This window comes from Lichenostomus cassidix, chromosome 3 (assembly GCF_008360975.1).
Source record: "Lichenostomus cassidix isolate B80296 chromosome 3, HeHo_3.0, whole genome shotgun sequence".
Classification (NCBI taxonomy): Eukaryota; Metazoa; Chordata; class Aves; order Passeriformes; family Meliphagidae; genus Lichenostomus; species Lichenostomus cassidix.
The window spans coordinates 22,962,438-22,987,236 of record NC_139483.1 but is presented as its reverse complement, the minus strand read 5'-3'; the positions used below and the strand labels follow the sequence as shown (position 1 = coordinate 22,987,236).

Below are 24,799 nucleotides of genomic sequence, written 5' to 3'. Positions count from 1 at the left end.
TCACCTGGCCGGCCTTCCTTCCTTCCTTCCTTCCTTCCTTCCTTCCATGAGATAAAGCTTATTTAACTATTTGAGTATATAGTTTTACATTTGAAGGGCATACTTAATGATGTATTAAAGTGTCTCATGCATTCTGACTGGTTTTCATAATCAATAAACAGTTTTTGTCCTCTTATCAAATTAAATTTTTGCTAAAACAAGGGCAATCAAAAAAAAAATCATCAGTGTGTTCAAATTACAACCTTCCTAAACCTTTTCCTCAATGTTAGCACTTTCAGGTTTGCTAAGCTTTTTTTTAACTAATAAATAAAATCACAGATTCTTCTTTTGCATCAAAAGGCTCAGTATTGTTTCTTAATTTAGTAAGAATTTATGTGGGAAAATGCTCACATCTGAGTTCCCATAAATAATTCAGACCTGAAATAGGTTGATAGAAATCACAGATAAAAGGGAATTTGTTTGGGATAAACATAAAGATACTTGTAAGGATGGTCTTTTTTGAGAAGCCAATGACAAATGAAGTGCCGTGTTTCTCATTTAGGTTAAAGACATTTCTGTCAAAACCATTATTATGATTCATCTTGCTGAAAGTAGAATTGTTTTCAGTTTAAAATAAAATTTTAAATTCAGCAATCAGAACAAAAGCATCTTTTGAAGACTCAAAGGGACTTCAAGAATACTGTGTCAAGCATGTGCAGATTTTTTGTATTGTCATGGCTTAGTAGTGACTGGTTACAGGGGGGAAAAGTTCTTGTAGATTCTTTAAATGTTTACAGGAAACAGATAAAATACAGATGTTTCTCCACCATAAAATTAGTTACCATGCCTGGGTCATTAGAAGGGTCTGATTTTTTTAGATATACACTCATGCACAAATTTCTGTTGCTTTAATGAACTGTATAAGTGGAAACAAATTTTGCAACAATAAGCTGTTCTGCCTGAATGATTTAAATTTAGCAAATTCATAAATATTTAAAAACTAGTCCATATAATGGGAGGTATGCAGGAACTCTAGCTCCTGTTGGTTAGGCAAGAGCTGCCTGAGGAGCTGAGCTGATGGTAACCACTTGTGCTCAAACATGACTCCAGCTGTCATTCCCCAGAGCTGTGTGAATTCAGTGAAGGAATTTGGGTTCTTATTAAGGTATACAATCATAATGAGCAGATGTACCATATTTTTCTATCAATAACATAGCAGGGGGCAATTTTAGACCTAGTTTAACCAAATCTAAATTAGTGCTAAACTCCTTTATCCCTTCTCTGAATGGGCTCAAACAGCTGGAACCTTGGAGTGTTTCTTTATCAAATCAGCACATTTAGGCTTCCGTCTTAGCAGCCCAGAGGCTAATTTCTGGCTTGATGCTGGCCAAAGTGTGGTTAACCTCACAGAACTGTAACATTCCAGCAACAAGAATTCATTTTTTACCCACTGTTGCCACTAACCAAACGCTAACATTTTACTTTGAAGAGCACAATATTATTCAAGCTGTCTTGCAATACTTCAAATGTTTGTACCATTACAAACTGATGACAAACTGATTTGTTCATTACATCTTTAATGTAACTGCCAAATATTCTATCCCCAAGTTAAATCCTGTGTTTTGAGGATAAGCTAAGCCAGACTGTGTATATAGGTAGGCAGCCAGAAACAAGCACAGAAAACTGGCTTCATTCTCAGAAAAACCTGCTATTTGTTTTAAAGCTCTGTATGAAAGGAAAAATTGCATTTTCTGAATGACTGCGGTCTTTCAAAGAGTCCAGAGATGCATCTCTGGTCAAGGCTCTCAGAGCTTATGTTGGTAGGGTGCAGAATGGGCCATCGTGGGAAATACTCTGGGAAAAGACAGTGCAGTTCCAGGAGGCACAAGAGGGACATAGATTCTCTTCTCCTTCTCTGAGGTGGTCTGTGATTTCTTTCCTCTTAGACAACTTTGAAAACACTAAACCATACTTGGAGCTAACGTGGGTAGACAAGGTAAGAGAACTCAAGCAGTGGAAAAACCTGAGCAGAGCAGGGATCACAGGGGAAGGAAAAGCTCATGTTATATTTAGGATTTTCTTCTGTGCTGTTCTGCCTCACCTGATAAAAAGGCAACAATCCTAGCAAAGCAAAAGTGATACCTTATTGGCACCCCTGAGAAGTCTTCTTCACTACACACACTATCTTCTATATCTCATTTATTTCCTACTCTTATAATAGGTAAATCAGTTTCTGTGGAATGGAATTTGATCTTTTAATGGGAATGTCTTTCTACATTAGCTGACTTTGCAAGGCATTTCAAACATTCCATCTTTTCACCCAGGAAAAACAACTTCATTCAGCAACTTTTAGGCTCATTTGAACCTTGCACAGGAAACCACCTGGAAATATATGATAAAACACACAGTTAAAGCAGTGGAGAAAGCAAAGCACACCACAGAGCCTAATATAGTCTACTATCAACAAAATATTCTATTCATGGAGAATATATGCTTTCTTTTTCACTCAGAGAGCTAGGCTCAGTTTAGAGAAATCCATTTGTGATTTCACCTTTCACTAATAGCCCTGCCATTTCCTTAATAATATGCATGTATTTATGTTTTTTCTGGATAAAGGTGAGACTCAGCAGAATTCATACTTAAAAACTTTGTGTTCACAGTCCCAATTCAGGCACTCTCTGCTCTTTGCTGCTGTTAACTTCTGTGATTACTGTTATCCTGCTCTCCCATGTTGTCCTACAGGCTGGAGAATCATCTTGCTCAAGCCTTTTGGGAAGATTTTATGTTAGCAATGTGTCAGGCTCAAATCTATTGTACTGAAGTCAACAGCCAAACACCCCCTGGATTCAGGCTCTCTCTTGTAAGGAACACAGTGCCTGTCCTAGAAAATGTTTTCACTTTTTAAACACATAACAATTTTGAATTTTTTTATTTTTCTTTTATTCATTACCTGAGAAGAAGATAAAAGGTGTAGTCAGGTGTACTGGGACTGGCTAAATACCAAGCACACATGCACAGCTTTTTCCCTCTTGGGCTTACATGTTGGGGCCATGCTAAGAGACCAGCAACAAGATGCTCCTCAAATAAAATGTGCTGGAGCATCTGATGGGCAGCTGTTGATAAACAGAGGCCCCAGAGTCATCCTCTAGGTTGTCCTGACTCCTGGATGCACAAAGAGCCCAGACTTTCCCAGGCTGGAGCTGAGGGACTCCTGGACAACCACTGGGTTCTGTTGCCACCTGTGAACCCTTCCTATCCCCTCTGAGGTATGTGGTGTGTGTTTTGTGGCTTTCAGCTGTGTGAGGGTTTGGTATGTAAGTTTATAGGCTCCCTTGAAGGTTGGAATTACTTGAGCTAAGCTGTGTCTTTTAAGTATCTTCCTTCAGGATCATGCCAGGTTTATCCCCACATGCTTTTCCAGCTCTGTCACTTTATGTAAATAACACAGCAGAGGGCATGGGACACAGAACAGCCCTGGCACTGAGTGTCAGCCTGGACAACCCTCCATCCATACGGCCCAGGATCTGGCGGCTGCTTTGCTGAATGCTGCTCTGAGCTGAAGCATCTGCTTTGGCTGCACCAGAAGTGAAAGTTTTCACAGCTGCCAGACTGGGCTTCATTTACTCTGATTTTGCATGCTTTTTAGGAGCTGGCCTAGCTTGCAACAGCACATAACTTTAACATTAGAATCTTTGATTCTTTGGAGTTCCATGTGTGTATTTTCTCCTCAGCAAGGAAGGAAGAGCTGAACAGGAAACTCAGGCTGGTGGGCAGTATTACTGAGAAAGTAATATGTGTTTCACACATATTTCTGGCTGTTTCATAATGTTTCCAAATGGAAGAAACAAATTATTGATATTCACAACAGAAAACTGAAGTAAAGGATATGTGTCTCCCATTAAAAAATGGAGCTAAGCCATGCTTTCCCAAAGGCAGAGACTTTTTGTACATTGTTTTGTTCTGCTCAGAATAAGTTACAATTGCTGAACAAAATGCGAACATGGTACTTTAATTTCTGTAGGGCAGAACTATCATGATGAGTGCAGGAATATATTACTTGTAAGTAATTTCAAAACTGTATACTTCTTGCTTCTAATAGTACAATCCTTTTATTTTTTGTGACAGCTATGTTAAAGTAGACACCAAAGATTCCATGACTAATCACGTATTTAGCATCTGTTACCAATATCTCCATGTGAATTAATTAGCAAGGGCCTGAGAGTCCTCTGTTTGCAGTCTTCCATGAAAGTAATACTGATTGGCACTGACATAGCATTAAATTGCTTCCCCTTCTAATATGGCCCTTTTGACAAAAGATTAGGCCTGCCACCTGTCCCCTTGGCTGGGGACTACTTTTTTCAAATACTCCTCTTCTGAGCTGAAACTTAATAAATACAATAATATTTTACCAGTGTGATTTTTTATTGATACCGAGAGCATTCATATGGTCCTCACTGTTGTTGGTGTCTCACTCTGAGACTCCTGGTCTCTTAAGGAAAACTGAAGTCAGAAAACCCTTTCAGTAAGATGTTTATGTTCCTGCCAGCCTACTACAATGAAACTGCTTATTGTTTTATCTGCAGGACAAACAGCAAAACACTCAGCTCTGAAGTTGCTTTGAGCAAACACCTAAAATATCCTGGTTTATGGATAAACCTGATTGCTCTGAGTAGTTTCACATCTGAGTGCTTGTGGTCCTGAATCTGATGTTCTTGCAGATATCCTGTGATACTTATTTACAGCTTTCCACTCTCACAAGTGTTGCTGCAATATATTTCCACAAATTGAAAAAGGTCAAAACCACAAAAAAGGCAAGTTTATTATCCATCACAACACCCTTTTCCCAACTCTCCCTCAGATGAAATATTTAGGTGACTTTCAGAAAATATTTTTGGAAATATTCCTTCACCTCTAATCAGATGGCAAAAGTGTTTGTTGTATTTAATCATGGTTGTGAAACTGAGCTTTTATTTTTTTATCTCCCTTTTTTCCACAAATACCTTTTTGATTTGCCTCCTCTCTTCATGACCACATTGAATTTGGCTTGTGATGAAAAGACCAAATGGGCCCCACTCAAAACTTTCAGAAGATGCTGGAGGAGCTGCTGATTAACCACTACTCAGCTTATATCCAGAAATCCAGCTCATTTTAGTATGTGCTGTTACCTATTATGTGTAAAGAGCCATGAGCAATCTCAGTAGCAGGAAGGGAAGTCGCTCTGGTCACACAACTGACAATATGGAGCTCCAGACGAAGACCATTTGTCTTTGAAAGGACTGACTTCTGAGATCTGCTTTTGCAGAAAGAGAGGTCACAGTCCTGAATGAAGTCTGGGAGGGGAACAAGGTTGAAGAGAGCTGTTAACATGAAAATACCTTCTGAGTGCTCTCTGCAGGAGGCACCTGGTTTGGGGTCCCAGCTGAGCTGCTGCTTAATAGCTCGTCTGGGTGCCAAAAAGCTGTTTCATGACATTCTTGGCTTAAGCACTGCAAAAGCAGTGGAACATTTTTGCTAAACAGAGCCTTTAGTCTTTAAATCACTGCTTTCTGGACGAAAACCCAAGAAAATTGAGAGCAATGTCAAAACGCTAAAACTTTAGTGTTCAGTCAGACATAGTTTGTCCTGAATCTCAATGGCTGGCTCCAAGGTTTCCTGATGTATATGTTAGCAAATAGTTGCTCTTTTGTATGGAGAGAAATCTGCCGTGTCCTCTGAGCATCATGGATGAGCTCGTGTTCCATCAAACGCACCTCCAAAAACTACTTTAAGCTCAGCTAATGAATCTTGTGTTACTCCTAACATTAATACTTGGGAGATTTAAAAACATTCACTAAATGGAACTTGCCCAATCTGCAGCTGGAAAAACCAGGACATATTATTCTTCTGGAAAAGTAATAAAAACTTGGATGCTATTCAGCTATATTTCTATGCAGCATGGATCAACTGTTCTGAGCTCAGTTAAGAATTCTAGAAATGCTCATGAAGTCATTCCTGATAAGAGGAGCATAAACTGCTTACTTTGCTAAACAACTGTACTTCTTACAGGCCAGTCCAGTGTTCTGTGACTTATTGCATGTATGTGTCCAGGACACTTTCTAGTACTAAACCTTTTTTTCATTTTCATTTTTAATTTTTTTTTTCATTCCCTCAGAATTCCTTGACTGTAATATTCAATGCAATTAATGATGACGACATGGGAGAAGGCGTGTAGTGTCTTTCGGTCCTGTGAGGCAGCAGAAGAAATGCACATACAGCATTGGATCATTTCATAAATAACCAGACAGATAGAAATTACTTCCCCAGGGTGATCTGTAGCAGGAAGACACTGAACTAAAGTTTTCAGGCTAGATATTTTCTTACCAGCATTTCATCTACTGTATTTGTGTCCTCTGTATTTTTTCACACTGAATTTGTACTCATAAAAGAGCAACTGCACAACAGTATTTTAACAATTTCATATTGATTTGTGGGTTAAAAAGTTGTAATTAGTCAGACAAAATGTGTTATCAATTTAGCTTTATTTCCCAGCTGTGCTCTCCTGTCATTTTTAATTATTATTTTCAGAATGCTGATCATGATGTCATCCCCCCAAATTCCTGAAAGCTCCCCAGTGTTCCTTCCAAATGATTAATGAAGGTATGAAAGCTATGAGTGCTTCCAAATCAAATATGTGTATAAAGGTAGGCAGTACACAGGAAAAGATGATTAAAATAAAGAATTGTGTGTTTCCTTGAAATTCACCAGCCCATTGATATGTAGCAGTTGAGATCTCAGTGGAACTTTTGTGCAAGCCACTGAATACTTTTTCTATGGAGGAAAAATTGCTAGGCAAAGTTGACTGTTAGTCCTATTTGAATTTTATTTTATGGCTGTGGGTTTCACATACTTGTGACATTGAAAGGACAAAAATGGTCTCTGTGCTAAAGTGATAGGTCTGGCAAACCCATATATCAATTGTCCTGAAAAGTGTGAGTCTTGAGACTTATTTCATTCTGCATGCTGGTTTTTAATGAAGAAAATTTCATAACATGATATTCTAAATTTTTGGCTTGCATTCGGAAGCTAAAAGGTAAGCTGTTGCAATGTTATGTATTAATAAGCACTCAGGAGTCAGGTTTGTCAGGAGAGAAAGTGCAGTGCTTTTTATTAACTGAATAAGCATTGTGTTTAGCTGGGCTTTGCTAAGGGCTCTGGAAATGTCTTACTCATGTGGAAGCAGGCTCAGATGCTTAACTACCAAGTAGCATAGTGGTTTCCATTCTAACACAGCATCGTCTGAAAGCAGGCATTCCCACTCTAAACTTTGTGTCTATCCCCTCAGTGGATGAACTTCAAATGAAGCAAAATTGTTCAAGTCACAATAAGAATGGAAAATTGGGAAAAAAATTATGCTTTTATCAGGTTGTTAAAGAAACATCAGATTGCTCCAAAATTTCTAGCAAACACAGCATACGATTTTTCTATATGAAATGTATATGTTTTGCAGTAATGTAATAATAATTTTATTCATATATCACAGTGTTCATCAACAAGGTCAGCAAAGACAAGAGTCCAGGAAAAGCCTTAAGGGGTAAAAACGTGTTTTTAGAACTAGAGTGTCTTAGTCCGAAACTATCATTCAAAAGGGCCTCTTCAACTGCTATTTAGCAGTAAAGCATTTTTGGTTCTGTTTGTGTCTGGGGAGGGATCCATCAGAACATACTGATGCCTACATTGCTCATAATTACACCCAAGCCAGACTGCCTTCAGTCAGTGGAAAGAAGCAAAATTTTTCAGGGCATGATTCATTTCCTAAAGTAGGTGCTAAAAGAGGTAAATGATACAATAAAAAAATTCCCCTCTCACTTGCCCCTTGGGGCTTGCAGGACTGATTCTCACCAGTTTCCCTCAGCCCTGGCTGCTGCAGAGTGTTTTGCCCTTTCTGACAGCCTTTCTTTGAGTCTCTTGCCCAAAGCTGCAGGGCTCAGCAGTGGGGCCACTGGAGCCCCCGAAACTGGCTGTGCTTGGCATGGACAGCCCTTGGCTGCTCCTCAGACACTGCCCCAGTAGCCCTCTGCCAGTGTCTGGGCACCCACACCTGTTCCATCATGGAAGAACCTTTTATATTTTACCCATCCAGATACGGCAGGATCATCTTCTACATGTGGTTCTGTACTGTTTTATGGACACTTGTGCAAATAACAGGTCTGACATTTTGTTTCAAATTTCTGTGGTAAAGACAATAGGGCACACATCAAATGTAAAAGCTGGAGAGAGAGAGAGAAGAATGTTTGGAGTTCCCTTCATGTAATTATGAAATGGCACCACAGCCTTTACTGGAGCTTTTCTGTTACCAGAGCCAGAATTTTGTCCTGTTAAAATGCATTATTGATGGCTTGTTTGATACAGCAGTAAAGTGAGTGTAAACCATGGCCCATTGGACCAAATGAGGCTATGTCCTCTCCAGTATCTTTTCTATTTTCTGCCAAAGAAATAAGTGATAAATAATTGGATAGCAATTTGTCTCAGCATTTTTATCAGCAAATATTTGGGTGGTAAATCCATCAGCCCATCTCTTCTTCTTTTACCAAACATAGTCTTTCACAAACACTGTGGTGTCTATGTGCTTTCCGAATATAATCTAAACCGTATATGAATATCTGCATCGACTGTGTATGATAAGAAGGTATAATCTGCAGACATTTTTCATTCAAAAATTGTGGGAGAACTCTGGGAAAATAAAAAAAGAGTTTTAAGAATAAAAGAGATGCATCCTCACCATGCAATTGTCCTGGGGTGCGTGAATTTTTGCAGACACACAGAAGGGCAGAGTTTCTTCCTGCCCTTATATCAGGGTGAGAAAGCTAATGGAGGTACTAGGTCAATTATTTTGTAAAAAGCAAATGAACAGACATTGGCAATAGATACAAAATCACTCATTGAAACAGGCTTCAGTGGGCTTGTGTTCATCCTCCTCTGGGTTTTGTGTTTGCTGAGATGGAATGCTGTAGTAACAAGTTTCCTCGCAGGAACAGTCATGCAAGCAGGGAATTGCAGAAGTACTGCAAAAAGCAACTGTTGGCTTTGTAACTGGGACTGTATGTTTCTAAGGTATGATAATTTCACAGAAAAAGAACAATTAAAACTAATTGGAGTTTAAATACTGGGTAGTACAGTTGACAAAGTGAAGATATAGGAGCCTGTAAGGTCTGGACCAGGCTTTGAGAAGCAGAAGAAGACAAGTTATAGGAAAAAATGCTGGGAGCTGTACTCCAGACATCTCAACTGATTTTGTTTGGCTCATAATTGGTGGGCAATAGCTCTGTCTGAAGGATAAAGCTGGGACCTCTACTGCATTTCTTGCTTAACAGTAGTTACACAAGCACTCACTGGCAATGCCAGCCTATAGTGGGTGAATACTTCAAAACAGAATTTGCTGGAGGAAAACAGAACATAAAAAGAAGGTAGATTTTCTGAGTAAATTGTTCATTGTGAGTTATTCACACAGTTTTACTAACAGTCATCTGGAAAAAATTAACAAATGAAGGAGAATGACTGCAGTGCATAATAAATATAAATCAATCCAAGAGACACATAGGGTTATTTGCTGGTTATGGAGAAGGATGGGATTGATTGAAAGATGCAGAGAAAAAAGCTGAAAAGTAGAATAAGATAAAGAAGGTGTGGCTGCAATGGTGGAAGTTCATTCAGTAAAGTTTTGCAGATTGTTACTATTTTACACATGAAAGAAAGGCCTCTGTTACTCTGCTTTTCCTTGAGATTGACTGCTCTAATTTAGAAGTCAATAAACACCATGCATGCTCACAGCATCCTAACCCAGAGCTATTGGAAATTGGCACACTTGAACTTCCTCCCACTGGGAAACCGAGGCTTGGCTTTCAAAATTCATATTTTTATGTCCTTGCTATTTATATTTTATTAAAACAAAATATGTGAAACCCCCCCAGTTGCTTGCTGAAATCTGCTTTTGTTGAGAGAAAGCTAATATCAAAAGAAAGGTTGATTCCATTATGAAGGCAAGTGCAGCTTTGTGATAGGAGATGAAAATGTGTTAATTAAAATGTTGCCTTTACTTTATCTTGAATGTCACATATGTCACATTAACCTTATCTCCAACTCATGCAGGCTCTAGATGGTTTCATTTGGGTATCTGGCCATCTTTTGTTTTTCATTTTACTATTTCCACTTAAATATTTACGGCTTGAGCCCAAGCTCATGAAACTCCATGGTAACACTCCTGTGGAGTCTCAGAGATTTTGCAGCCTTGGAGCACAGCCTTGCTCTGAAAGGAAAAAAAAAGACAAAAATGAGCTTGTGAGTTTGTATGATTGTTATCTTCCAGAGATCTACACACAATGCTATAAATAGAAGTCTCTTAGCTGCCAGTTTGATAAATGCATGTCACTGAGGTTACGTGGCATTCTAGCCCCTCAGTTGTCTTTAACAGCAATAAAGTGCCTACCGGCCACAAAACGCCCTCTGACACTTGTGTAAGCTCTGCAGTCTAATGAACTAAGATCTAGTAAATAGTTCTTTCTAATTCTTTGCAAAAAAAAAAAAAAAAAGTAACCTGTCTTACTGATTCTGCAGGGCTGAGAGGAATTGGCAGCCATAAGGACATCTTGGTTACTACGATCTGCAAGTCCAACCCAAGAAGCATATAAATGAGTAAGTTTTGAGTTGTTTTCTCAATTCAATCACAATATATTCAGTGTAATATTTTTTGGAGGAAGAGAGGTATCCAACTTAGCTGTTCAGCTACAAAACTTGAGAACTATTCTTGCCATTTAAACCTAGGTAGGATAGAAATATTTGCAAAAAAAAAAAAAAAGGGAAGAAAGTCCTTGCATTATTCAACTTAGTATTTATATCACCATCATAGGAGACTGAAAACACTGTAAGCATGCAAATATGTTTTGTACTCAGTGATGCATTTTATTTAGGTAGTTTTACTCCTCTGATTGTTGTGTGATGATGTAACATACGATAGTGCTGAGAAAAGACTGAAATTGATTTCCTTTCCTTAGTCAGCAATCATGTCAAAAAATCACAAAATTATTTTCCCATGGAAAAACATCCTGCTCTGTCTCTTCACTTGTAAATCAAACAAGAAACCAGTACAGAAATGAAATTCTTAGATGTGTCAAATTAACCATATCTGTGCTAACCTGTGCTCATCTCCAGTGGAAAGAGGAGTTCACGAGTAAGTTCAGTAGCAAGATTTTTTTCATGGTCTTGCATCACCTTCAGATACCTCAAAATACTTCCAAGGACCATGATAGATTGCAGGACATTCTAGGAAGCTTCAGGCCACCAAAGCTATGCTGGAGGTCACTTGGGGAAAAAATAGCAGGAGAAATGTGGAAACATTTGTCCATGTCCAATTTAAATCAGATACAGTCTTTGGAGCAGAGACTATCTTTCTGTCTGGTATTCTACAAGTTCAGTGTTCTTGCAGTTGCAGCTGGAGCTCTTTAATTAGTACCAGCATGCAAGTAATCAGCATAAAAATAATACAAATATTGGAAATACAGTATGTAAGTGATGTTTAATCAGGTGTGATGACAGCAGATGGAAGGAATTTCATATAGTTACTCAGTAGATGCAAGCATGCACCCTGGTAAAAGAAATGTTTGATAGGAGGTAATTTTTCTTGAAAATCCCCAAGGTAGGTGAATTCATGGATTAGTCTTTTGTTGGGTATTTTTAAGAATAGCTGTGCTGGAGAAAACTGAATGGACACAAGTATGAGGAGGAGAATCTGGGAAGGTTCTGGTCAAACTATCCAACAATAGGACAAGGAGGGATCAGAAGAATCACTAAATTACTTTTCTTCCTTTCTGCCTGGCCCCTCTGTGGCTGCTACCTTCTCGGATACTCTCTGGATAACAGTAATTGGAGCCAAGGGATTGTTTGGTTCAATGCCGAAAACAGGTTTTAGCAGCTATAAATACCAATCAGTAGCTGACCCGTTAAAAATCTAAGGGGCATGTTAGGTTCTTTTGTTTCTGTGAAAGCAATGTTTTTTTAAAAGAACTCCTTTTTATCTATATGCTTATGCTGAGTTTTTCATATATTTGTCTGTTTTGGTGAATGTAATTAGTTTTAAAAAATGAAGTACTTCCAGCACAGCAAGTTAAATTGTGAGATATTTGCCCCATTTGAGCCTGGAAACTATATTCATATTTCAAGAGAAACTTGCCATGAAAAAAATGGCCAAACATACAGCACCAAGTTACTGAGTCCAAGGTGCTCTGCTGTGCACATACCTCCTCTGGGAGGAGAGGGAAAAAGAAATGACACCTCAGGGATATGAAGTCACATTATTTAATGAGTATTGGAAGGCACTCAAAGACTACAGTAATTGCCATGGTAGAAGGACCAATTCAATTAGTATGGGACAGGGTCAAAAACTGCTCTCTCAGCAGAGTTGAAGGGTGCCACAGACATTTAGAAGAAATTTGTGCTATTTTAGTTATGAAAGCGAGACTTGGCCCCATTGAAAAGGATTAAATAATAAGCAAAAAGGGCCAAACCCAATTTGAGAGTGTTCTCTAAGGCCATGGCTTGGGATGAATAAACACATCCTACTGCTGAAAGCCTGGGCAAGGTAATGTATTGGGATCCACAGCGGCTTCAGACAGGGCTTCCCAGGCAGCTGCGTTGGGATCACACGGATATGCTCCATCTGCAAGCAGGCAGACAAAATCTGTGACTCCAGTTGCTGCTCATGGTAGCTCAGCACATTCCCTGCTGACCTGGCTGAAAGACTGTTTTTATAAAACACAACTGATTAAAGAAACAAATGATGTAAAATGAAATGTCATCATGGATACAGGGTTTAGGGCTATATAAACAACTGGGGACTGAAATCATTAGACTCTCTGCTCTGGAATGGTTCAATATTTTTGGAGGATTAAAATGCCTTTTCTACCCTTTGGTCTCCTGTACTTATTTGTATGTCAACATAAGTATTTATCAGTGTTTTTCATGTTTCCTAAGTCAGGAAATCTGTAAATTCATCATATAAAGGGACTGAGTCTTAATTCCTGGGCCTGCTAGTCCTGGATCAAAGGTTTTGATATATTATTCCTAACTTCTTTTATTTGGAAAAATGTAGCCAATACCTCTAGCAGACAGCATGGACCTGATCCAGAATCCACTGAAGTTATTTAAAATACTCTGATCAAGTTCTATGAGTTTTGCTTCAGGTCCTGTGGCTCCAATCCAGCACAGCACTTGAGATGGTATGTAGTTGTTCAGGAGCTTAACTTTACATCCAAGTATCAATGCTCTACCAGACTGACACATTCATATCAGCTGGTACAAGCAGACTGGCTCTGCATAACTGCTCAGATGGCAGTCACTGGATAATATACTCATTTGTAAAGTCTGAAATAGGATTTTTTCATGTGTTGGGTAAGTAAGCCTCTATCTTATAAGGCCCAGCAAGTTTTTCCTACAATAAGTCATGTGACATTGTCACAACAACAGAAGGCATGCTTGTAAGGAATGCTTCCCTTTGAGAGCTGGGGCACAAGGAAAAGCCAGGAAAATAAACAGAAAGTAATATAGGAAGGCAGAAAAATTGTTTGCAGTTAAGCTGTTAAATAATAATGAAATTTTAAGAAGTGAAAAGAGCTTTTATGGACATCTTTGTGGGGAGTGGCAAGATGATGTTTTGTCCATTAGAAATCCTGACTTTCTTTCCCCTTGGTTTCCCCATTATGCTTAGATCTTAGCTGGGAATAAACTGTAAGGATAAGGGGCCTCCGAGGTATTTCCAATCAAAATGACAATGGCTGCCTCATTCCCTATAACTATCTATTGCTGCCTTCTGTAGGGTGTAAGAAGAGGGGATTACAAACTCCTGTTGAGCATAGCTGATCATCAAATAGTAATCAGAGGTAATTACAGTCTACTGCCTGAATGGCTCACAGTCACTGCTAAACCTAGTACTTCATTATATTTTTCTGTAGGAGGTTGCAGTTGTGCACACGTCTCAGGAAGTCTCTCTACAGTGTAATGCCTGGATTGGACCCTGGGGATGAACTCAAAACTGCAGGACTGTGATTTGTTTGCCGCTGCAGGAGAGAATTTTCAAAACACAAATTACTGGCAAACATTAGACATCTGTTTCTCTTTAAATATACCTGAAGGTGTCATTTCTGTCCCTGACCAGATAAGTTTAACACAGATGCTGTTGGGACTGCAGCCACTCTGCTGACATGGGCAGGTGCTGATATCCAGGACACAGTTACAGCTGTGGGTCTTAGCACAGGGAGGTACCACCAGCCATTTATTTGCTGGTTGCTGGTAAACAGAATTGTTCTATTCCATACAGGATTGTAAAATATTTTGAGAATTTCAAATTGAAGTGTTTTAAAAATGCAAATCAATACCAAGTGGAAGAAAAGAATATATTGGCATTCCTGTTGTTTTCCTAGTTCTGAGTGCAGAGAGTAAGGTCTCAGTCTTCAGGAAACTTCATTGGTTATAATGAGGTTACTCAAGAGGTGCATTTGATCTTCTGCTGACAATTTTTAGCCTTGAGAAAACTATTTCTGCTTTGAGACAGAGGGCTTAAAAAGTAATAGCAACATTTAATAGCATAATTACTTCACATTACTTTGCATTCTCTGACTTTGCTCAAATGAAACACATTGCATGCTGAAATAATCTTGTACGGAAGATTATTCAAACAAGATAAAGTCCCCACTGAATGCAATGTCAGTTCTTTTTATGCATGCTGTGTAACCTACTGTGCTTTGGCAGCTTTAAGACTGAGCCATATCGTGCTCATATTGGAAGCATGCAAAAGTCTGAGCTAGCAGTTTGAAATGTGGCTGAGCAGTTATTACTTCAGGAATGTTAATTATTACTTTTATGTGGATAAACTCTCTGGAACTGCATCCATTTAAAATTCAACCACAGACACTACGCACAAGTTTGATTTGGTCTCAGTGTTATAATTTTTCTTTGTTTATACCATTGGTAATGGTACCATGCTGGTGTCAATAGACTGAGACTTTATGAAGTGAATGTAGAAATAAATATTATTGTTAAAGAAAAGATGAATCATTTGCAGTCAAGCAAAACTGAAAGTTTGTCTAGCTGCAGAAAACCTTGACATGAGGCACTGGAGTACACAGAAAAAACATTAAAATGTTCAATAAAAATGAATTAATATTAATGCAAGTGTACAAGAACAATATTGTTAAAGAAAGGAAAGCCAACAGAGAGCCACAGGACAAAGCTTAAGCTGCAAAAGAACATGTGCCAATCCAGCAGATTTTCTTGGAGGGAAGTTGGAGTTTCAGGTCCCCTGAGCTTTATCTGGACAGGTGGTTAGCACTTGCAGCTTGTGTGGAGTCCCGGAGATTTCCATAACAGAAAGGACTAGGGCTAATCAATCACTGTGCCCCAAGTTTTCAAACATGTGTTTTATCTGGTTGCTAATGATACAAGAGAAGCAAAAGAAAAAGAGGCAATTTTTTTTAATTTGGATTCAAACCTGGTGTCTTATTTTTGTACATTGTGTACGGTGCCTGGATGTGCTTTCAGTGTTGAGATTTTGCTGCTTGTAATTTCACCAGGTCTAGTAAAGTTTTGGAAGGCATTAGTGATGACCCTGCTGTAAGTAAGCAAACTGTATAGACACGGGAAAAAAAAAAAAACAAAAAGAGGAAAGGAGCAAAGGAGAAAGAGTCAGTTTGACATACCTTAGTAGGAGTCCATGGAAAAGTTTCTTCAAACTATTTTATCAATTTTAGATTTCCATGTATATGCTCAACAGGAATTGCTTCTGAGTTTGAACTGCCATTTAGCTGGAAACAAAACCAGGACACAGAAGCACAGACCACTGCTAGGGCAGCTGCATTAGAAAGGACTGCTCTGAACTCGAACAAGAAGTTAAATTCCAGAAGGATCTGAGAATGTCACACACAAAACATTTTTATGTCTATTTAAGTGGGACCTGAAGGTGAGAGTAATATTAAAAAATAATTGCCAATTAAATGATTAACCTCTAAATCATGTGGTAATCTATAACAGAAAGTCAAGCCCAAACTTTTTAACAGGCATTTCAGCAGCAAACTCCTTTCAGGAACAGGGAAGTTGTGGTGTCTGACACACGGCAAAAACGCCTACGGTGAAATGATAATTCTTTGATGCTGTTTGAGGCACAAGATTCCTTGCAAGATGCAGTAACACTACACCCCTGTGACCAATTTCACTTCTAATTTAATTTGCACTTTCTGTATTAGACCCCAGTGAAGGGAAGCATCTCTTCTCAGGAAAGCCCTTATACATGTTTGAAGTTCTGTGAAAATTTAAAACACATGTCATTGTTGTCCAGAATAGATCTGATTTAATAGCCTGAGCTCGGGCCTCTTTTTCCACATGGGCCATGTTCAGAGTGCTTAAAGCATCTCTGTTATACCTATGAGTATTTTTACAAACACTGATTGAGAGATCATGACCCTACTGGAGCACACAAGACAGAGAACACAGGTAGGTCATTAAAAATACATGTAGAGTAAGACCTTACTTAATGTGGTATGATCAGGCTTAAGCACAGGTTTGTGCTAGCCATGTACTGTGCAATGATAATAGAGTTTTTATGTGTATATATATGAACCTATAGCTATAAATACGTACATCTGTACCTGTATACCTATGGGATATATAACAAAAAATTAAGTATTTATTTCAGAGTGATAAGCAAATATTGAGACCCTACTATATTTGTCATAGAATTCAAGTAAAATAGCAGCCTTTTAACTTTTATCCTTAAAACCTGAGCCAACCCTTGATGAGCCCTGAGCTCCTAATATTTTACTTTTTCTCAGAAATGTTGAAATACTCTGCTGAATACTTTGTGGCTTGGCTTGTCCTTGTTTGGACTTCAGTACTTTCCTAGGTTTCTTTATTATCCTCAAAATGTCAGCTCCAATTTTGGCTATTGAATTAAGGATCCAGCATGAATCTTAAATTAATTTCTCTTAAGGATGTCTGAGTCTCAGAGTTTAACTGGATCCATACCCAACTGAAGTGCTGATGTTATTGCCAAATACATTAAGGTTATGCATGGTACACCCATGAATGAACTGTCACTGTGCTCTCTATTTATTTCTGCTTATTTGAATTAAACAGTCTTAAACAAAAGTAGCTATATGAAGAAGATATATGGAATAGAGGAAGAAAAAGAAGAGTTTTATCTCTTCTCTGTTTTAATAACTACCTGTTTTCGTAGCAAGCTGTTATAGCTGTTTGCAAATGGGTTTTGCAAAACAAATATTTTGTTTGCCTTTTTGAATTATTATGATAAAATATAAATTCCAGAAGGAGAAGAGCATTGTTTCAGCAGAGTTAAAAAGAGCAGTGGGGGATTCTGAGACAGGCGGATGCACATTCTCAGGAATGCTCTTTCAGAGAGCAGCAAGCTGTGAATGTGCAGCTGCAGGCTTCAGCATCCTGAATAATCGGCATTCAGAGACTGCAAAGTCATCAATATTTATGGGCTGGTGGGATCATTCCTGGCATGCAGCTACATCTGCCAGCTCTCTGTTTACTCCACATCCTTTTCTCTGCGAGTTTCAGGTTCTTATTTCCTGAGACTAGTAGGTTTGCCCTTTGAAGCAGAGCTCTTCCAGTGAAACAGAGAAGATGCTTCCTGAATCATACTGGGCCAGCACGTTAACTGTGTGTATTGAGAAATCCCCACTGCAGCAGATGTTGTGTGAGAAACGGGAGCTGCTGCTGATCACAGTTTCCCAGACTCAGCCCTGCCTTGGTGGATCCAGCATTCTTGCCCTGACTTATTTGCTCACAATTGCTTTACAGCAAAAGGCTCCCATATCCTTTTCAGCAGGAACTGCCACTTTGGCTTCAGACAGAACCTGCAAGGCACAAATGTCAATACAGATGTATTCTCTCCCATAGGTACAGTCTGTGCACCAACAGCAGGACTTGACTCACATCTACAAGGCCCACCTCACACTGAGCCAACTAAATAATTTTTAATTTTCCATATAAAGAAAAGCAAAAAGAAATTTTTTTAATGACAAAATCAGCATGCTTTAACACAGAACATTCATTCCTTCTCTATTCAACTCAGGAGGTTTAAATAGCATTATTACTACTAATAATAATAATAATGTAAAACTTTCTTGTAGTTTTATTTTAAAATAAAGGTCATCAAGAGCAGCAAACCATTACTGATGTTTGCACGATATAAACATATAGCACTTGTGTTCTTGCTTGCCAAAATTTGCATACCAAAGCTGATATGCATTGAATCACAGGCCAACCAAATAGCACTGAAACAGTAGTGGAAAGCTTGTGTTGCTCCAGGCTTCTTAGATTCTGGACACATTTACTTTACCCAATCACACTTTTCTCACATTGTCCCATGAATATTCAGGTGGCAGAATTCTATTAGGACAGGTCCCATGTATCAGAAGTCCTAATCTTGCACACTAGTTTTTCACAAAAAGTGCGTTTTCAATTAATTTTATCAACATGCAGTGCTCTTTCACCTAAGGTTTCCAAATCTACAGTAAAACTTGCATTATTTGTCCAAACAATTCCCTAGCTGCATATCTTGTACTTATGTCTGTCTCTGTGTGAGAAATGTCACTATGTCTAATGCATAAAAAATAATTTCTTAAACTGAAATTACTTCATGCAAGCAATTAATGTGGCTTCTAAAAGTCATTGACATTTCATTACTGGGGAACTATTAATGAATTTCAGAACAGTGAAGAAGCAGGAGAGAAATAATATCTTTTCACTCCTACATATTCGTGTGTTGGTTTTGATGTGGTGGGCTTGGTTTGGTTTTATTGTCTGCATAGTACTATGAAGTAACTCTGAGTTTATTACTCAGAAGACAGAAAGCCTGGAGGAAAGGCAATTTCTTTGTCTACCCTGACAATCCCTGAATTTGAATTTATTTGATCTAGTGAAGGTACAGCACGGTGAAACTTGAAAATCCTTCTCTTCATTTCAAGTATAGGATGTCACTTTACATCTGTTTAAGTCCCGAGTTCATATGGTAATCAGGACACTTCACTTATTACATCAAAATGTGCAACTACTATTTAAAGTACTTTCTTATGGCACATTTCAATGCAGTGTGCAGGAGGCACATCGAATGAGCTTCAGTTTTGATAGTGATATGCTTTATGTGAGCTGACATTGTGGTCTGGGATACAGAGCTGACCTGTTGGGCTTCAGAGCCCCTGCTGAGTGGAAGCTGATAGAAGATGCCAGCTGCCCCTTCTTGCAAAGCCTACCTAGCATCTGAGGCATTACAGGAACAAGGGACCCATCTGGATGACACCTTCAAATGTATCTATAGACTCTGCTCCCATTGATATGGGGCTGGCAATACTCTCAAGACCCAAAAAGTACTTAAGTACAATTCTGGAATATTCTGGATCATGAGTCATATTCCTGATGTATAGAAATTATTTGAGGGATGTTGATCTCACAAAGAGTAATTTATGACATGTTTCCTAAGATCTCTCTGAAATTATTGCCTGAAGAAGCTTTGAACCTGTACTCTTCTCAGGAGGATATTTGCAGTGTTCAGCTTTAGTGGTGGCCTGTTAATGTGCTATGTGTACCAGGTAAGAGGAGGGTGGAGAAAAGTAAAGATAAATTCCAGGAGTGGGGAAATAAGGTATACAAAATCCAACACCCTGTGCTGAGAAGCAGATATAGAAGTTCATGTGCTCACATGTTCACTTCCCCATCCCTGGCTGTTATTACGAAATCTACCCTGAATATAAATTTGTAACCTCTGCTCTTTTGTTGTCTTCCCCAATTCACCACTGGGTCCTCTTGGAATGTGGTGGGTGGGTACGTATTGGCCTGACCAGCTTTCCTGTGAGACCAAAGGGAAGGGGGATGCTAGCATTCCAAATTTTCTGCCTCCATCCCAGCAGCAAATCCCTCATGACAGAGTGTGTTCATCAGGTTTATCATACCTCCAAGAAGAAGGGCTTTGGAAGCACAGTACAGTGTGCAGAGTGGGTGCCTTCATGAGGCTCTGTCTGGTGAATCTGGACAACATATGGTCAAACTATTTTTGACAGAAAAGGGAATTGGATTTTTCCACAGCCTGGGGATGCTCCCTTGCCTTATCTGAAACTTCAGTGAATCTGACTTCTGTTCCTGGCAAGTTTTGAATTTACCAAAAATTCAGTTAGAAAAAAGAAAAGTAAATATCAAAAGTATAACTAAATCACTGCTCACTTTGTAAAACTGGAACAGGACTGAATGACTGCACAGGGGAGGAATTCTGATTTTAACTGAATCATCCTTTATTAGCGGGATGTTTGTGGTACAAACAGTGTGGTTTGATGTCAAACCAATTTTCCTCTCCTGCAATCCTCTCAATATGCCAAGTTCTTGCAATTACTGTTTTAAATTTTCCTTCCCTCTCTAAAGTCATGACTTAGAAGTGACATAAGCATTCGGACAGAAATCTGTTTAAACTCTCATTGCAATATCCTCATGTCATTCATGTTTGCTGTGCTGACTGACAGATGCCTACAGGGTAGAAGAATGCACAGTACAACAGTACCTGAACATGACAGAAGAATTCAAGGCAGCTACTACATAAAAGTCTTTCTTGCTTTGTTTCCTGTTTCTGTGGTGTTTTAAAGATCTTACTGTAATGCAGGATTCTGTGGTTAAATTCACTTGGTTTTATAAGGTAGCACTAAGACGCACATTCAACCACACTTCACATGCTGGATGCAGAAGGGTAAGACAATATTTAAAAGTGGCTTTTTAATGGCATAGGAGTTGGGATTTCTGGGATGAAAGTGTGTGGGAATGCAATTGCATTGCCTACCTACATAGAAGAACCTATGAAAACACAATATTTACTGAAGGATAAGTTACAGACTAAGAGTGTAACTTCTAATATTCCTTTCTGGAGGTAGTGGGAATTTCAACAAAAAAAAAGCTGAATACACATATTTTGCATAAGAGCCCATTATAGCTGCTGGCTAACTTTACACAAATTGTGGGCTGTCCAGCCATTTTCAGGGCACAAAATATAGGCAAAGTGACAGCAATGTGCTTTCAAATACACACAGATCAATGGTGCAAAAGTTTGTTAGTTGTCACCTCTCTGAGTACTTTCAGTATACTCTTGAGAGGAAATTTTTTTCAGTGTCTTTCCTCCTAATTCTGTCTTGTGATTTGATGTCACGGTCAGTGGTTTCTCCACTAAATTTTAAATGCATTATGGAGTTTCCCCTTATGAAACCCTAGTCTGGAGCCATCAGCTTCTTATTCTTTCTTCGTGAGTCTTCAGCCCTTGGCTTTCATCAGTCTTTCCGGCTTCTCTTCTGTTTCATCCCCTTTCTACTCTAATCATGTGGCGCACACTTATTTTCATCAGCCTGCTCTGTACTTGAAGGCTTTTCATCAGTTTTGCTTCTTGGGTTTGATCCAGTAACCTTGTCTCTTTGTTTTTGCGGTGTCAACTGTCATGCTTTGATCTGCAGCTTTTTTCCATAAGTAAAGTGTGTGCTTTGAAAAGGTTATAACTCGAAGGGGAAAGACGCATGGAGAACCATACATCACAAGTGTTCCTCAAGTATAATTTTGACACGTGAGCAAGAAAGGAGGAGAAATTTTTCCTATTGTTATCATTTTCTTTTTCATGCTCATCTCATTCCAGATATGACATCAGAATTCAACCATTTTTCCATATATAAATACTTTATTGAGACACAGATTGACTGTGCGGCTTTTGATTTATACCAATTTACAGTCAAGGAGACAGAATCTTTTTTTGTCCAAGGATTTTCTATTGCTTTTTCCTGTAGGATCTCCAGCCCAATTTTTGCCTTTTTTGTATTGATTTTATACAACCTAGGAAACTGGTTAAATTATAACTGTTATATGATAAAAATGCAAGCATGCCTAATAATTTTTAGGAAAAGCATTAAGCAGTCAATGGCAATGCTCCTCCAATAGCTGCAGAGAGCTAATTGGACAGTTTCCAAGAGAGTCCATGCAAAAATGCAGATCATATCAAGCAAGCATCAGCTGTGAGAGTATCCAAGGTTAGAGGGAGACTCATGCTTCATTTATCAGCCAGGATTAAAGGCAGTGGAGAATGTTCATTGCAACTGTGCAAACATAAAACATATTAAAGGGCCAAGACACAGAAAATGTCAACCACTGCTGTTCTGAGCCTATCCATCACAGTGAGCTGGGAGTCATCACTGTATCCCGCAGTGAGTCATGAGTGAAGCAAATGTTACATAAGCTTTTTTTACCCGCAGGGATTTCAATTAACTTTCAAGATAGAGATGCATTGTGTTGAATGTCATGCTGATACTGAAGACCTCCACAACGTTGGCATGCTTGTAGACATTTTCAGATTATTTAATCAGCTTTGTCTGGAAGGAGTAAGGCAATGGGACTCTCAGATTTAAGCAGTTTTGCTAAAGCTGTAGCGAGGAGCCTCCATATGCTAGGCAACCCACCACAGTTAGCCTGATAGCCACTGGTCATAATCCAGTACCTCATGGTGTGGAGAGTGAACTCACAGAGCTTTGTGGTGATGATAGCTTGATTTCCTTCTGCAATCAGTGTGTCTCAGCCACAAGAATGGACCTTACTGGGGCTTTGTGTTATTGGCATCTTGAAATCTCACACTATCGCATTCCCCAAAAGGCTGTATCACTGCACACTGAGGGTTGTGTGGTCTGGAAGGTGTTACTCATTCCTCTGTTATGTTCCCCTAAGCTGTCAAGGGGAATAATTTGAGGATTTAAAGGAATCAAGAAGAAAGACCTCAGCTGAAAATCATATAGTGGGCATAAAAGGCCTTATTGTAAAGAAACACTGGCTGTAGCTTTGAAGGAGTTGACTGGAAAGGATGCTACCTATCTTTGCATAGGAGAGAAGCTTAAACCTTGGCAAGAGCATCACTTGACAGACTGGAGAAACTTCACTGACTGATGGACACATATTCTCTTATATGAAGCAGAAAAAGAGTGTTACCCATCTTGATGTAACTGGAAGTTCAAGCTCTACTTGGCTGAACACAAAAAGCTTACATAGTCTTGGGAGTAGTGCTGCTTGTACTGCATCAAACCTTAAAGGAAGTTTCTTAAAGGCACTCTCAGACAAAATTAATGATGTGGCAGTACATTTTCCTTCCCAGAGCAGAAAATAAGAGCTGTGTTCTGCAAGTTCTAAATATGTGGTGAGAGTGATCCTCTTTGCATACCAACATGAAGGCACTGAAGCAAAGAAGAGATAATTTTAACCATGTCAGTCTCCATGTCAATCGCCTTCACTCATTACTGATCCCTGAATTATGACCTTGTGCACTCCCCATCTGCTTCTTACCTTTTTTTATTCAGCTGTTGTCCTTCTCATTTTCTTGGCTTGTCCTTCAGTCAGCTATCTCCTTTCTCCTCCTTTTCTGCCAGAGGTGAGGGCATGGAGGGTATGGAGAGGCAAGATTCAGGTGCCAGAGCCATAAACTAGCAGCTTTCTTGAATGTAGTAGATGTGTGAAGCAGTAGCGATAGAAAGTAACAAAGAAGAGAAGAAACAATGGGAATATTTTAAACTAACAGCCAAGGAGAGCAAAAATGGGACTTAAGACAGTTATATTTGTGAGTAGAAATCTGTGCAGGGCACAAGCTGATTACTTGTACAGGTATGTAAGGAAAGCTCCATGGGATGCAGATAACTGCAAACGAGAAGTGCACTGATCTACTCACAATATTCCTTATAAATTCCAGTTTTGAAAGAGTTTCTGTCTCTGAGCTTTTAAAATCAGTTTTTGACAACTGATTGTGCAAAAAAGTTGTTTTTGTTTGTCTGCTTCTTAAAAATAGAGTACTGAAATGTCACATGAAATGGTTCTCTGGGTAAATAGGTAGTTTAGATAATGTTCAGATCTTTAGCAATCTGTTGTTGAGATTTTCTCTCTCTTCTTGTGCAAATTCCCCTGCCTTTTTGTGAGCTTGAGGATAGACAGAAAACACACATGCCCTACGAGAAAATAAAAAGTTACATTTTTTATGTGTTCCACATCTTTTCATAATGAAGTGCTTGTAAGCAGAATGTTGAAATCAAGGCTGGAAACAACAATGGCTTGAAAGCACATTCTAGCACTATGCTGCAATTGAGTGTGATTTGACAATGCCATTAGGCTGTGAAAATTCTTCTTAGGATTTTCAAGGCAGTAGAAATAAATGTTATAGGCTTTCTTATTAGTTGAGAAATAGCAGTGGACAAATTTCTGCTGCTTTTCCTATTTTAGGATCTTTTGAATAACAGTATCATAATACACTTGAGACAGGGATTTTTCAATGTTTTTCCTCAGGTTTCTCTCCTTATTTTAATTCCAGTTGAACTTCATACCAAGTTCAAAGTAGTCCATCGTCCAATACAGCAAGGTGTACAGAAAGTCTTGTAGATTTGAATTCACTGCTTCAGCTCCCTGATGAAAATTTCTGCTGCAGGGAGGGTGGAAAGAAAATAATCTTTAACTTCCTAAGGAATGTATTAAATAGGAACTGCTGAAGTCTCTACAGCTGCAAACAGGTCTGATTTCCAGACTTTAAAATGGTGCCTTCTATAGTGAATGGAACTCCACAAAGCACTCAAATAGAACAATATATCAGCAAGCAAGTCTGCAAATCTAGAGAGGAATTCAGAGCATCAAGTTGGCCTTTCCCTGCAGTATTTCAGCATTCCCCCACCATTACAACAAGGTAGGACTGACCCCTACAGATGGGGTCTGTCTGCACAGATGACCATGCAGATGC

General features: G+C 38.9%; 1 long non-coding RNA gene across 1 annotated transcript in view; it reads left to right on the top strand.

Annotated features, from left to right (window-relative positions):
* LOC146439283 (uncharacterized) overlaps positions 1-24,799 on the top strand; it is a 128,847-nt gene that overhangs the window by 57,833 nt on the left and 46,215 nt on the right. Inside the window, exon 2 of the long non-coding RNA XR_014851237.1 lies at positions 10,570-10,647. This is a non-coding gene — a long non-coding RNA (uncharacterized LOC146439283). The remainder of the gene's footprint in view (positions 1-10,569; positions 10,648-24,799) is intronic.